Genomic DNA, 11,137 nt, shown 5'->3' with positions numbered 1-11,137 from the left:
GGACTGTCCCCTAGAAAAATCTTGTATCACGGGGACCAGTTTACTGATGAACGCATCCACTTCAATGATATGAATCTTATAGAGGAGCAGCATCATAGGCGCAAGGCAAACCATGCTTACAGTGAGCTGCTCACGTACGCCGTGTATGGGGGTGAATGTCAGAGACATTGTGTACCTTCATGATGACCTATCGAAAAATAAAGGACATGAGCGATACTTAGTTTCATCCAAGCAAGATGAGTGGATGTACATTTGAAAATTTTGTTGATTCCCAGGTTAGGGCTTGTGCATACAAGGTCCACAAAGATGAATGCCCGAGAATTAATCTTGAACATCCAAATGACAGTGATGAGGAAGATAGCGACGTGGCCTTGCATACCAAGCCTGCCGTCCCTGAGACAATTAGCAGCATGACCAACAATAAGAGGTCACTAGAAAGGAGTCAACCAACTAGCCAATTCCCTATTGTAACTAAGGAGAAAATTCCAGTCGGCTCCTCCTATGGAACAGACACAACACACCTCATCTCATTGACGGTCGATAGACAAAGACGTACTCGTCCTCACAGATGTAGGCCAAAACCATCCTACCTGAAAGAATGTTACTAACCTGTTGTGACCGGTTCTATGAGCCTTTATCTCGAGAAAAGAGAAAGAAAAAAAACAGGCGTCATGCCAGTATTGAATTATGATCGCATATCGATCAAGGGAGACAACTCAATATGACGATGTTATTTTGAGTTGTCGTCTGCCTCTTCTATTTTGTGTTTACGTTTAGAGTTTTGTTTTGAGTTTCGTTCTATACACTCGAGAATAAAGCCTCTTTATCCTTTCAAACGGTTTCGTGTGATATATCTTAATTTACTGGCATATTATATACCTTAATTTTAGATTTAAATGCCAATTTCTTTCAAATCATATTCCAAAATGAAAACAAAAACTAAATTAGATAAATTTCTTTGCGTGTTTGAATGTTTTTTTTTAACTGTTTGAAGTCTATACATTATTATTATTTGTATTTAGCCAAACACGAGTATTTGTAGAAATTTTATTTTCCACCTTCTCTCTTTCCTTCTCTCTCCCTCCCCTACTTTACTCTCCTTTTTCTTGGTGTATCTTGTGCTGCTACTGCTTGTTATATCACATGTTGAATGCGTGCTTTTCGATTGATAAAAGGAGATGTGTGTGCCGTTTTGTTGGAAGTTTTGAACATGAGAAAGAAGTCGACTCGCTATCCTGCGTCAAGAGAAAAGACGTTAAAAATCGTAAGTTTGAACAAGAGAAAGAGAAGTCGGCTGGCTATCCCACGTCAAGAGAAAAGACGTTAAAAATCGCAAGTTTAAACAAGAGAAACCAGCGGGGTTTTTTTTCTTCAACCGAAATTCATCAAGGAAGACGACACAGAATTAGTCAGAAAAGATTGTTTAAAAAGTCAGTTGTAAACGAAATTACAACAACGTCGTCACCGAGGAAGAAAGAACTATTTTAAGTCTTGTAAAAAAAGAACTTGGTCTTGTAAAAAAAGAACACTAACTCCAGTGAGGCGTTAGAATTCATAAGTCTAAAGGAACCAAGAAATCTTCTATAGAAATACATTACAGCACAGAAGATTTGGATTATTTTCTTGGATTACAGAACCAAGAGGCTTGAACTTTTTACGAATGAGAACATTTAAGTTAATGGCACAAGGGAGGTAATTTATATACACTTCACTCAGTGATGCTAATAATTATTTCCAATTATTTTCATTGAGTCTTGCGGCCTCTTTGACCCTTATTTTGCAATTTAAGAAATCCTTCCTGGCTGAGGCAAAATTAAAATTCCTCCTAAAGTCAGTTCAATCGCTGAAATTAATGTTTATAATTATTCTCAACTGGACTCAACTAAAATTGGTTCAGTTTAATAAGGAAATCCCTCCAGACTGAGGTAATAAAACAATTTTTTTTTCAAAATCAATTCAACTCTCAAAAAGTTAATATCTCCAATTTTTCTCGTTTGAATGCATAAAAACACAACTCTCAAAAGCAGTGGCGGCTCGTGCCTGGAGCTGTGGAACTGTAGCACCCCCAAGTCATTTCTACTCATTATTATCGATACGCGTTAAAAAGAATACGTTTATTCTTTTTTCTTTCTGTGTGATAAGTTATATATATATATATATATATATATATATATATATATATATATATATATATATATATATATATATATAATCCTGAAGCTTAACGTCGATAATTGTCCCCATACTCATATAAGCATAAAAGCAAAACTTTGCTTGGAGCTGCGAAATTCACAGTTACACAGTCTCACACAGGAAGTAGGTGATGAGGTTAACATCAGTTGGTCAGCCCACCATGCAGAGAAGAAGCGAGGTCTTGAGTTTAAAGTGAGCATAACTTCACTGTTGCCTCTTCTACATGATGAGGCCCATTTTGTTGCTACGGTGAGACATTATATGGACAAAGTCAAAGATGCTATTTCTCACCTCAATCCAAACCAGGTTCCTGTGATAAGTGCAGACCAGTCAATCTACGCTCTTGCTAAACAAATTCAGTGACACTGGCTTAACCGGTATGGAGGGGAAAGGTTTGTGGTAATGTTTGGTAGCCTCTGCATAAAGATGGCTGCGTTCAGATCACTTAGGACTTTGCTCCAGAATAGCCGATGGACAGGTGCTCCCGTGGAGGCTGGGGTTGCTTCCTCTGGAACTGCAGACTCGTTTCTCTCTGCATCCAGTGTCACAAACAACACGCCATATGCACGAGGTCACAGCATGCTGTCTCTATATGCTCCAAAAGGAAACATTTGAATACACTCTGCGGAAGAAAACAGTCCTCAATTTTGACGTCTGGTGTAATATATAGAGGAATAAGAGCCCTCAGTTTCAGTTCTGGGAGCTTGCTCTGTCAATGGAGTTGGTTGTGTTATCGTTGGTTAGATATTTCACAGATGCTTACTTCAGCTTGTACTGTTAAGCACTCTCTGCTCTGATCCCATTCTTCTCTGCCAACAACAAGGTCAACTATGCTCGATGGCTCCCCATCTACCTCAGAGATATGGTATCCTTGGAACAAACTCATCCTATAGTGTTCCGTGAATTCCAACTTTGAAAGTTTGTCCTACAGGATTCATAGGGAGTTTTCTGGTATAGCTATTGACCAAGCCCCTGAAAAAGCTAATACAGTCGTCAAAGATGATGGTGGTGCCATTGGCATTACTGAGGATCCATTTGCACTGAGGCGATGGATGGTGCCTGGACCAGAGGTTAGCGAGCTGGTTTACCAATATGAGTTGGCTTCCCAGGCCAAATTGGGGAATGAGGTTATAGACATCATGAGCAAACTAGCCAGTCGCAGAAATCCTTCACTGATAAGGTCAAGAGGATGTTTAGTGCAATGACTTATCTAGGCAATCCTTTCCAGGAAGAGTCCAAAGATCTTCTCACACTGGACACAAAATCTTTGCACATCCCAGTGCTGCAGAACTTGTCAGAACTCACATTGATAAAGGTCAAACTGCCTTCAAAGACTTTTTCAATAGTCTTGGTGATGAGGCTTTCTTCTACAAGCCCATCAACAAGAATAAAACGGACTTCTTCCACCAGCACGCAGCTATCGTTTCCATTTACAAGAAGAAACAAGTACTGAAAAGTGACTGAAATCTGTTCCCACAGCTTTTCATATCCTGTCAAGCACGATAATGTTATCTGTTAGAATTCTTCAGGCATGAGAATCAGTTTTTTTTCCTGCAGCACTTAGTGACACAGAGAATTTCTATCCTGGAAAGAAGTCTGATCTTGTTAGCATTCTGGAAGATACCATTACTCTTCTTGATTCTCAGCCAGAATGTGATGTCATCATTATTGATGGTGCGGCTCTTGTACACTCTCTTTCGTCAAAGACCTCAAAGACATTTGAGGACTATGCTGTCCGTGATGTAGTGCCAAAGATTCGGGGATACTCATCAAAGTATGAGCGAACAGACATTGTGTTTTATGTCTACAAGACTTCAAGCCTCAAGGCTGAAACGAGATCAAAGCGAGGCAAAGGAAGTCGGCGTAGAGTGACAGACAAAACTAAGCTGCCACCGATCTGGTCCAGTTTTCTCAGAGACAGTGACAATAAGACATAACTGTTTGAGTATCTAGCAGACAAGATTGTATCCATGTGTCCTGACAATGTCGTAGTTGTGACCAAAGGAGAGAAGGTATTGTCAAACAAATCCATCAACTTTGAAGGTCTACAATCTTGCAATCATGAAGAAGCTGACTCCGGGATTTTCACACTCGCAGTTCATGCAGCCAAACAGAAGAAAAGTCTTTGTTGATGTGACACAGAAATTCTTATCATAGCAGTTCGTATCTTTGCAAGTCTTTAGGATGTTGTTTTAGAAATTCTTTAGCTAGAATTCGGCCAGAGATAGTCCGTTAGATGGTTCCCAATTCATGACTTGGCGATGGATCTTGGCCAAGAGAAATGTAGTGGCATGCTCTTCTTTCATGCCTTCACTGGTTGTGACGTGGTATCAGCCTTTCGAAGTAGAGGGAAGACAACTGCATAGCAACCATGGACAGTTTGTCCTGAAGTGGGACATGTGTTCATCAAATTGAGTCAGTACCGACCTACACTAGACGATGCTGCTCTCAATATTCTCGAAAAATTTGTTGTCACTACGTATGACAAACACAGTAACACTATCAAGGTTGATGAGGCAAGACTGCATTTGTTTGCTCGGAAGTAAATACCCTATGACTCCATTCCACCGTTAGACAATCTGCATTCCAATCTGCTTGCGTATGGGGCCAGTCAACAATGTACAATGCAACCTGAAAGTCTTAGCAACTAGAGCTGGCAAAAAAGGTGAAGCCTGGGAAGTTCTCTGGTCAACCCTCCCACCCATTGCTCAGTCCTATCAACAGTTGACAAAATGTGAATGTCGGGTGAATGTCGGGGACCATGAAAATGTTATTGCTACACCCTAAAGTGCACAATCATGTGTAGCTGTAAATGCAAAGAGTAAAACAATGATCCAGGTTAAATTCAAACAACTCACTTCAGTCTGTTGTAGTAAATTGTGCTTCTGTCACAAAAATTTGAGACACCACATCGGTAACTTCACTGAGACAGTGCCAGTTCATATAATTGCCATCATATTACTATAACGCTTAATGATATTGAAATTTGGATTGCAGAATTCGATTCATCGTGTCCAAAAACATATATTTTGATGTAAAGATAATCAAAATGTCATTACCTATACAATATTTAGAGAAAATACTGTTTCATACTGGTACCAATGGAGGTCACCTTGAAAATGGCGGTCATTTTGTTTTTGAAGTTACCTAACATGCTTTTCTGAAAGGGAGAGGTCTGAAGCGCCTTTGTGCCAATTGTAGTGCTTGTATAACCAAGTGAAAGATTGTTTCAGCAATCTGCCCCATTATATATACGAAGCATTAGTTGATTATAAAATATAAAAAAGCTCAATGCCTAATTTATTATATACTAAAGTTAAAAATATTTAGTATTCGTTATTGCTGCAAGATAATAGATCACAAGCCTCACGAGAAGTACCACCTATTAGCGTTATTGCCTTTAGCCTAAGCAAATCTGATCTATGAGAGATTTCCAACTGGACCGACCAGAGTATTTGGGTCGAAATTGACTTTTAACAGTTCTTTTAAAATATGAATTAGCTTTTAATGTTTTTTTATGCTAATGTCCGCCCACCCTTTCCGTTTTTGTTATTATAATTCAGGAGAACTGCTAAGGTAATCGTGGCATTCAACGAGATATTATCACCTTCTTCTAAAGGATAATAGCTTTATTACTACCAGACACAGGTTAGCTATAAGGTTCATAAAGGGTTTATGTTTTTCTTAGTTTTTCTTTCATTAATAACAAATATTACTTTCCTTCCAGTATTTGTGCATAGACATGATTATTTGCAGCCAATCCATCTATGCCTCCGAACATAATGCATTTCCTCTATGATATACCAAATATTACCTTATTTCAGTGTTTCGGTGTAAACAAAATTACTTAAGTCACCACTGATAAAAATGAGCATATATATTTTTTTGTTATTCATATTAAATATTATCTTTTTTTAATATTTATGTACAGATACAAATCCTTTATTTTCTTAATAAGAAATCCATTGACTCTATACAAGTACGCGCTGCGATGCTGTTCTTCGTAGTTTTGAAATAATACATATCTTTAAAAAATCAATATTAAATGCACTAAATTGTAAAGTATATTTTCCGAATTTGCTTATACTTCGACGGTAATCGTTTATATTCTTTCCGTTATACTTTTTAATGTTAATAATTAATATAACCCTGTTTGTATTTACTCGTGTCGACGAAATTCATTACCAATGATAAAGCAAGTGTGCCAAGCTTTGACAAAATAAAATTCGTATTGAACCTAAGGACATCATAAACAAAACCACAATTAGAAGATAACTTGCCGGAATTTGTATAATATCGGAAAAAAAATCTTATTTTTCTTGGTTCATCAGAACCGCCTGAAAACAGTCTTTATTATTAATATTAATAGCAATATCTGTTTACTTCTGTATTATACATACACATATTATCTTATTATTTTTTTTTTAGTTTTATGCATATAAAAGCGTGAATATCAATGCATATCTATACAGAATTAAACGAATACCCGCTCCCAGATGGGTCGAAATCATTTTTAAAAGTCTATTCTTTCTACCGTGCTAAATACTTTCTCAGACCTGAGGCTATTCTTTATACTTACAATCTACCATAAAACCATGTATAGAGTACTGTTGTCATAATTGAGTTGACGAATATCCTTTCCATTAAAAGGTTCTTGATAAAGTTGATTGGCTTCAATTTTTCTTCCACAGACATTAAATTGCTAGCCGTAGTCTTTTTTTATTTATAAATACTCTATTATGGTATGTGTTCTCCAGAATTGTTTTAACTATTCTCTCCTTCATTTATCCCAGTCATCACTTCGCTATTTGGATACCTAATTGTAATACACCATTCTGTTCCAAGAATTGCACAATTGTGGAACTCTTTTTCTGTTGACTATCTTTCTCCTACCTACAGCCTTGACCTTTTTAAAGTTTAAAGTCAATAGACATCTTCTGTCTTTCGTTTTTGTTAGTTACTTATTTAAAGTGTCATTACCACTTGTTTGGAGTAACTTCCATAAAAAACTTGCACTACTTTCATATCCCTTTACGGAGATTAAAATCCATTGGCTAGAATCCTTATTATAATTCTGCACAAATTCGAGTACATGATTTTGATTTTAGAAGTTGTCTAGAGATTATAACCCCACCTTTTCTTTGCATAGCACCCAATAAAACTAAATAAATATGTGTGTATAACTTATTTTTAATTTTTATTTCAGAAAATGCCAATATATATGAATCTTTAACGTCTTACATGCGTTTCGTTAGCCATAACAAAAAATATTGTCTGTGCTTTTATTTGAACGCGCCTCAGAGACAGACAAATATTAATACAATTGTTAACGAGCATCTCTCCCCCCCTCTCTGGCTTTCTTACTCTTTCTATTTTCTCTCTCTGTGTCTCTATAAGAGAATAGAGAGGGAGAGAGGGAGAGAGAGGGAGAGAGAGAGAGAGAGGTGAGTAAACGTGGAGGTAGACACGTTTACCAGAACCAAAGGTCAGCTGACCAAATTACGTATGTGTGACGTGGTTGGCTAGATCTGTGAGATTTGATTTGAGCTTTGAAGAAGACGGACGTTTTCCGTGGTCTCCTCCTCTTAACTAGGGGGGGGGGAGACGAACGCTGACGTGTGTGAAGAAGAACTAACACAAGCCGATTTCACTTCCACTTCTGCAGAACCTCTGGGGAAAGTGAAATAAAAAACTATAAAACCATTTCATCGTCTTGGAGTGATAAATCTTCGTCAAACAGGTATCAAGTCTCCCTCCAGGATGAGAAATTGCCAGATGGTTCAACAGCGAGAACAGAGGTAGGTTCAGAAATTACATGTCACACACACGATTCCAATTATGATAATCAAACACACAACCATTTATATTAGAGACAATCACACGGAATCTTTGATGTTATATAGTGTATACACCCAAACGTAAAAAGTGCCCCTCAATGATTCAAAATGGCGCCCCAGGATGATAACCCTAGTGAGAACTCAATGATAACGACTATATAATACAATAACTTTTATAAAAATAATAAACATTTTTTATTTATTTTAAACAATATATACAGATTTTTAAAAAATTTTTAGTAATATGAATAGAACTTTTTATAATTTAAAAAATATAAACCTTTTTTTTTTAATTTTATACAATATAAACAGAATTTTTACAAAACAAATATTAATCACAAATGCTTTTGATAATATGCGGAAAGACTTTCCCATTTTCCCTTCTTCCATCATATGCGTTCAAAAACTTTCTCTGTTTCCAAATTTTCTTATTTTTTTATTATGGGACTATAAACCTTCTATGGCTTTCGTGTGTATCGAGGAGTTAATCGGGTCAACGAAATTTTCCTCATGAATAATTTCGTCATGTTTTCCATGATCGAAGTAATCGAAACTTTTATAAGCCGTCCATGCATCCGATAAAATTTGTGCCCCTGGTAGGATCCACAAATTAATCATCGGGACTGTCGAACATGGCTCGAACTTGTGTAATATTATCAGAGTTTACACCACATGGATCATGATACGTTATATCTGGAAAACTACCTATTTATGGAAAATTTAAATACGATATTAGTTTTTAGCATACCTGGAAACTTATATCGGTCATCAGTTTAAAGAAAAATGTTAAGGTGAAAACCAAGTAAAATGTAGTTTTATTCAAACAGTATTTATTATAAATTTTATAACAAAATTATAAAATTTACAATAAAAATGTTTATGAACTGTTTTTCTTTTAATCAAACATCAGAGATGTTGATAATAGTTTACATCAAACATGAAAATATAACTGTTATAATAATATTTATGACTTTTTTTCAACGAGATTTTGTTTAAAATATTTATGAAGTGGTCTTTTTAATATATTTATAAACTGTTTTTTGTTTATATTATTTTAATTGGAAATCATTGAGATGAGTATTATTTATTAATTTTATTTATTGCGGACTATTATCCTCATCTTTTCTTAGTTGTTTCACGACGTTTCGTTAGGTCGTAACCGCGACGGATGGCAACTCTGAATCTCCTCACTGCAATTACTATCTTCCGTAGTTGTTTGTCGTCTCACCACGTTTTTAGCCAAGTAAGCCTCAAACAACTATGGACGCAGACGCTCTCCTCTTTATGAACGCCACCGCAACACGAAGCCAGTCGCCCGTAGGAAGGTTTCCAACCAATTTTTCTCACCAAGAAAATACGTTTCTTCACGTGACATCGCGGAGCATGTCTGGGACTTCATTTTCCCGTTTCCAATGCAGGAGGCTGTCTTCTCCCTAGACCTGTAAACCGAGCACCTGTGCGCCATCCTGTAGTCTCTCCGGCTCCTTATGGAGAAGTCCAAAGTTGCGGAGATGCTTCTCTACACGTGTCGTGCATACAACCACTTCATTCACGTACACATCATCAATATAGGCAGTATTGCCTGCCTTATGCGCTCATCCTGAGCCAGAATGATGTCGACAATCCTTTGCATAATTGATAACGCCACGTTGAGTCCGAACCCCATACGGCTTAAGTAGTATCTCCTCCCTTTAACCAGAACTGTCTGATAAGGCCATAGTGACTGGTGTACATTCACTTGAAGGTACGCCTTCCAAAGACCAAGCATGCACACATTAGACCCTGCTTGCCGTTATCCCCGTAATTTATTAGCGCACACGTCTTAAAGGTCACTATAATCGAGCACCGGCCTCACTTTTTGTTTGTTTGGCTAGACGACCGCCATTAGTGAGATTAAACACTTTGGAGGCCCAATGCCTTCTCAGAATAAGGAACAAGCCATCAATTGTCGATCCAGGTTTGTAGTTCCCTATCATACTCTACGCGAGCTCCGGCGGAAATCTTGTACTCTGGCATTCTATTGAACAAATTCTTTGGCGGTTGTTTTCAAGCAACAGTCCAGGACTTCGTGCACTGGTCGAACTTCGCATGAAAATCAGTCTTATCTAGGATGAGTGCCGCGCAAACGCACTTTTCGCGTTGGGAGAACGTCATGTTCCAGGCTCCATCTACTACGACTCCACCCAGCTGCACAATTGCGTCCATTCGTAAGAGTAAATCGTACTCAAATAGCTCCCTGTCCATAATCAGAGCTTGCACGGCTACTTCAGGCTCGATACCGATGCTTATGTGGATGACACCTTCTCCGCAAGAGGACAACGAGCTCCCGCCTACAGTCAGCATCGGAGTTCTTGTCGTTTTCCAAGTGTCGCAACGTTCTTTGCGTACAAGTGTCTGGGCGCAACCCATGTCCACAAGCACGTAGCACTCACGCCCATTAACGCGTACACACACCGCAGATAGCGCCTTGTTTAATGACGATTTGGGGAGAAGACTGGCGCTGTAACTTCCTCTCCTAGCCTGTTTTCCGGACAGGCGCGAGCCAGGTGTCCTCGGTTTTTTGCATTTGTGACACCGGGGTCTGCTAGTCTTCTGTGTCATTGACCGCGACGAAAGGCAATCACGGTCCAATGGTTTGGGACCCCGCATCTGAAGCACTTAATACTTCTGGTGTTCTCACTAGCTGTAGATAATGGTGTAGGTTCACATGCGGCCTCTCGAGGTTGCACTGTGGCAACGACCTCCTCATCTCTGGTATCCATCAGCACGGCACGAGCCCTCTCAAGCAGCTCTTTCAATGACAGCTTTTCCATTCGGGTTGAGGCTCGCAAAAGTCCCTTTGCAGGGCAATCCATTCACGAAGGCTTCCTTTATCTAACACTCTGGTGGCATTTTACCTACTAGGCGTGCTAGTCGCTGCAAATCCGTCAAAAACTCATCCACAGCCTCCCTTGGCCAAAGGCGGCCGGCAGTGAACTGTACCAATGCTGTAAACGAATCCGTCCCATAAGCCTTTACAAGAGCACGCTTGATTTCCTCGAGGTCACTCCGCTGGTTCTCCAAGAGTTGTCTTACGAGTCGCACACTTCAGCCGTAGCGGCATTACT

This window comes from Euprymna scolopes, chromosome 6 (assembly GCF_053919585.1).
Source record: "Euprymna scolopes isolate OS-2025 chromosome 6, ASM5391958v1, whole genome shotgun sequence".
Classification (NCBI taxonomy): domain Eukaryota; kingdom Metazoa; phylum Mollusca; class Cephalopoda; order Sepiida; family Sepiolidae; genus Euprymna; species Euprymna scolopes.
Note: the sequence above shows the minus strand (reverse complement) of the source record.